Raw genomic sequence first — 5542 nt, 5'->3', positions numbered from 1 at the left:
AAAGTGAAAGACAGGGAAGCCTGGCGTGCTGCTTTCTGTGTGATCACAAAGGGTCAGACACAACTGAGAGACTAAACAGCAACAACAAATAGCCGATCAACAATGTTGTGGTAGTTTCAGGTGCACAGTGGAAGGATTCAGCCATATATATTTATATATATGTATCCATTCTCCCCCAAACTCCTCTCCTATCCAGGGTGGCACATAACACTCAATAGAGTTCCATGTGCTATAAAATAGGTTCCCAACAGTTACCCATTTTAACCTAGCAGTGCATACATGACCTTCCCAAAGTTCCTAGTTACCCTTTCCCCCCAACAACCATAAGTGCATTCTCTAAATCTGTATCTCTTTCTGTCCTGCAGGTAAGTTCATCTGTAGCATTTCTTTTTAGATTCCACATATAAGGAACGTCATATGATACTTCTTACTTCACACTGAGTGACTTACTTCAGTGACTTACTCAGTATGAAGTAAGTCACTCAGTATGACAAGTCCATCCATGCTGCTGCAAAGGACCTTTTTCATTCTTTTTAATGACTAATACTCCATTGTATATACGTACCACATCTTTATCCATTCCTCTGCTGATGAACATTTAGGTTGCTTCCATGTCTTGGTCATTATAAACAGTGCAAAATGTATTTGACAAGCAGGTCTGAGAATGCAGTACCAGACCAGTTACTTGTACATCTCTCAAAAGAAGCCTACATCTGTTGCCTTGACGTCTCTTCTTCATTTTTTGTACTCAGTGCAGTCTAGTTTTTGTCCACTAATTCACTGATGCTATTTCTAAGCACAACTGTCTTTTAAAATTCTTACCCAACTGGATCAAAGCCAAATTCTGATGCCCCTGCCCCAACTGGCTTCTCCTGCACTTCACCTAAGAAGTATTTTCTTCTCACTCAGCTATTCCTTGAACTCTTCCTTCATTTTCATTTCATTCATTCAGATAACTTTTTGTTATATCAAATCTACTGTTAACCAAATTTTTTGGACTTTGTCCCTCTGAACAGCACATTCTCACTTTCTTGGTTCAATCATTTATGATCTGTCACCCAGACTATTACAATAATTTTTTAAATGTCTTCTTGCTTGTCTTTCTCTCAATCCATTGTTCATGTTGTCACATGAATTATCTTCTTTTAACATGACTGTCATCATGCCATTTCCTGAAAACCATCAGTGGCTCCTCATTTAGTAGAGAATACAGTTAAAATGTCTTAGAGAAAGAAAAAGTTCCTCTGTGATTTGGACCTGTTACAACTTTCCAGTCTCAGCTTCCTACCTTCTCCTTTTCTGTATACCTTACATTCTAATCACACAATTCTACTTTCTATGCCCAGAACACTGCAACTTCTTTAAAGCCTCTTACCTTTGTTAATGCCGTTGGTATACACACTTACTTGTTGTAATTCTACTTTTCTCTCAGGATTCAGATCAAATTCTTCTTTCTTATGAGCTATCCCTACTGTCCTAGTCAGAAATCGTCACTCATATTTTTGGTAACATTAGGTTAGTACTTTTACTGGTTCATAAACTGACCTCTGCTTGACTACAGTGTTACAATCTTTTGCTTTATTAGAGTATAAGTATCTTAAAAGAATAGCCTGGGTCTATCCACAAGGGTACCTTGAGTGGTCAGTACTTATTTATGATTTATAGAAGACTATCAGTGCATGTTTGCTGATAGACTTCCAATTACTGTTCAAAAGTATCCAATTCTCAATATTCATTAAGCTTTTGATCAGAAATATAGTAAAGAACAGCTTTTCTATTGAAAAGCAGATACACTAATAAGTTTGGCTTGACCTAAAAGGCTCTGTGAAGGACAAATTATTCCTAGTCTATTGCACTATTGATATTGCTTGCTTTACTATAGTTAAGGCAATTGGGGGGCCACAAGGCATAGTTTTACATTAATTCTATAGGTTTATATTAGCTCTTGTTTACATATGAATTTTTAGCAAAAATATAGACTACAGAATAAAAATGTTTACACTGTGAAAACTGGCACTTAACAACTGTTGGTAAAACTTTTGAGTTAGTGGTATTCAGGAATGGTTAAAGAGCACTGTCTTCCCACATTGAAAAGAGGGCATGATTACCATACACCATCTTAATACATCAAAAGAAAAAAAAATGGCACTTCAAGTCTTCTTTCCTCCTTTTCAGCTTTTCCATTTCCTTACCTCAAAGATGGACGCTGGTAATTTCCTGCCCCCAATATCACAGACAAGCAAAAAGAAGTCAGCTGCCCTTTAGAGCTATCATGCTGACAGATTTCCTCTGCTTGTATTTCCAGATGTGCTTAACCATCAACTGAACTCCATTTGGCTAAAAATCTTATTCGAGATCACTTCTAACATGAGACCCAACCTCAGCCAGAAGAACTAATTTGGGATGCTTCCAGGGATTATCTTGTCCTTTGAATATTGAGGAAGGAGAGTTTGGGTGATCCAAGACTCTGGAACTCCTTACTATCCTAGAGCTCACAATGTCAGAGCTTTTGGCTCAGAATCTCTGCCAGAGTGAGGCTGTGATTCTCCGAGAGATGGGGTCATTGTTATTATTCTTCCAGTCTCCAAGGCAAAATACAGCGTGTGACCAACCATGTAGGTGATGCCAAAAACCACCTGGAAAAGACCCACAGTTGTCACTGGGCCATGTTGAAATGTGAATCGCTGGAAGTGCTGACCACTACAAAGCCATGACAATTTTGTTTTCTACCCTTTGCCAGATGATGGTTAAATAAAAGGACCAAAGAGAAGGCAGTTAGAGATAGAATTCAACTTGCTAAAAGTGCCATTTATTTTCTTCTGACTTACTATGGCCCACATGATGTTATTCTAACTGACCTATTTAGAAACGTTTAAGAGTAATATAACAGGCAGTTGGTGGAGGGTTGGCAATTTTCTTAAGCTGGTTCATGCGTCACTCTGCTTTTGTTTGTCCAGCTGCCAGTATAAATTATGATCTGTTGAAGTGGATCTTGCTTGGCGCCCTCTAATGTTGGCCCAAACATTTGGACAGTCACATGTATCTCTTTCTGAACAAGTGCATCATTCAATGGACTCATGTAGCTCGGATGATGCACAGATATTCTGTAAGCACACAGACAATCACTATGATGGGAAAATAGAACGAGGGGAAAATCCAAAGCACATCTGAGTCTCTCCTGTCCTAGCTGTTACTCAATGTGCTGAGAGAGTGTGACATCAAGCCTTCTGTCATGTGTTCAGCCATCCAGGCTTTTCCCAGACGTCCCGATGAATTGTATCACTGCCCATTACTACACACTCCTGCTCACTTCCTCCCTGTTAGCTCTATCTTTACCTTTCCCATCTCAGTCTTTCTTGATATTTGGCACATGCTTCATTGGCAGCTGGTCTGAGTACCTCATTCTGAAGCTGAGAATCACTCTCACGAACAGCTGTGGGAGACTGTGTTCCTTAGTTATAACTGTATCCTTTGGACCGTTTTTCTTTTCTTGCATTAAATTCACATTTTATAGTCACACATTCAACTCAAGCTTTAATTCTATTATACCTTTTATTATTGTCTTCTCAACTCCATACTATTTGAAGAGATTAAAAAAAAAACTGTTAGAGATGATTCTTTTTTCTTTTAATCCACAATTTGGGTTTTCTCCTTCCTTTCCTCCCTTGTCCTCTCCACTTGCCCACTCCCTCTTCTCAAGGTTCTTGGGCATAAGCAGAAATGCCCTAAATATGCTATGGTATATGTGTGTGTGCATGTGTATAAAATTGTGTGTTAAATGCTTTCAATAGATTTCTTCTTTTAATTCTCATAACAACTCTGTAAGGTAGATTATTATCCCTCCTTAAGGAGAAAGCCTTAGGAAAGATTAGGTATTTGGCTGACAATCCTAGAGCCAGGAAGTTGTACAACAGGATGTCTCCCGGAGTGTGGCTCTGTATTTCTAGACTGTATGCTCTCAACTGCCCACTGTATTGTCTAGTTTTTCCCCTCACAATATATGGAAAACTTGTGGTAAATGTGAGCATGGTACAAGGTTGAGGTTTTCAGTCTTGAATAGGAAAAGATAAAAAGGAGGAAGCCTTGCTGCCTGTCTTACTAATTAATTCCCACCACTTTCTGGAACAGTAAAATAGAATTTTCTGTGCCACAGGGCTTTCCAACTCTGAGTACCACTTGTTACTTTTCAGATCTTTGAAAATTTGGCTTGACGATGTGGCCCTAGGCCAAGAACATGAACTTGGAGGAGTTAAGAGATTACATGGCTGACGTTATACTGTAGTCGGAGTATGTACACATCAAAAAAAAAAAAACTGTTTAATAAACAACAGAAAATTGCAGAAAAAGTGGGTATTATGGGATAATTTTCCCACCACAATGTTGGGAAATTGTCCTTTTTGTTTTAGTTACTGTTAGTCAGAGATAGGGATTGCACATAGTAGTTTGTGCAAGACAATTTCATTTCAAATATTAAAGGGCAGTCACTTAAAAAAGAAAGATAACTTTTTGGTTTTTAAGGGTGTATATTCATCACAATTTAAAATATTTTACACAGTTTTTTCCTCCACTCATAGTAAGATCTGTAATTTTCTTTAAGGTAAGACATATTCTTCTTTACTTTCATGTGCTTAATGCTCAGTCACTTCAGTAGTGTCTGACCTTCAGCAACCATATGGACTGTAGCACACCAGGCTCCTCTGTCCATGGGATTCTCCAGGCAAGAATACTGGAGTGGGCTGCCATGCCCTCCTCCAGGGGATCTTCCCAACCCAGGGATGGAAACTGTGTCTCCTACATTGCAGGCGGATTCTTTACCATGGAGGCACTGAGTAAGCTCCTTGACTTTCACATGTCCAAATAATTCAGCAGCCAAAATAATTGGTTAAGTACAAATTATTTTTCTAGGTATTCTGGGGCTACAGATGATAAGTCCTTGCCCATAAGGAATTTATGATCGTGTGGTAGTTAGAAGACTCATGTATGTTAGACACAGAAGGAATAATGAAAGAGATGATCTAATACAGAATAAAAATGGAATCAGTTATAGGTGAGGTAAATGTTAGCTTGTACTTTTTTATCTTGTCTCTGGAAGGATCTGAGACAATTTGTTGAAGTACTCTAGAAAGCCTATAGACAGGATTTGCAGAGGTGATGAGGGAGTGAGTTTATGCCACTGGGGACAAATTCTGAGCAAATCTGCAATAAACACAGCATCATTTCATAAGGAAGCAACTGGCTTCACTAACAAAATGCTAATGGTGAATAGGAATAGATAGTACAAAGGAGAAAGACAGATTTATATTCCTAGGATAAAGGGCTTTTGTAATTGTAAATAGGTGAATAATAAGATAGGAATATTTGTGAAATTAATAATAATAATAAATAAGGATGTTTATAAAATTCTGGTAAACAATGGGCTAGTTATATAGGCATTAGGAAAACCTTAAGTGAGGTAGTTAAGCGTGTATTTGAGCATCCGTATCATGAGTGTCTAAGATGGAGTAATCAAAATTTATGAATAGAGAGGCTGAATTGGTCCATT

This window comes from Capra hircus, chromosome 14, assembly GCF_001704415.2.
Source record: "Capra hircus breed San Clemente chromosome 14, ASM170441v1, whole genome shotgun sequence".
NCBI lineage: Eukaryota > Metazoa > Chordata > Mammalia > Artiodactyla > Bovidae > Capra > Capra hircus.
The sequence above is the reverse complement of the archived record's forward strand: the minus strand, read 5'-3'. Positions refer to the sequence as shown.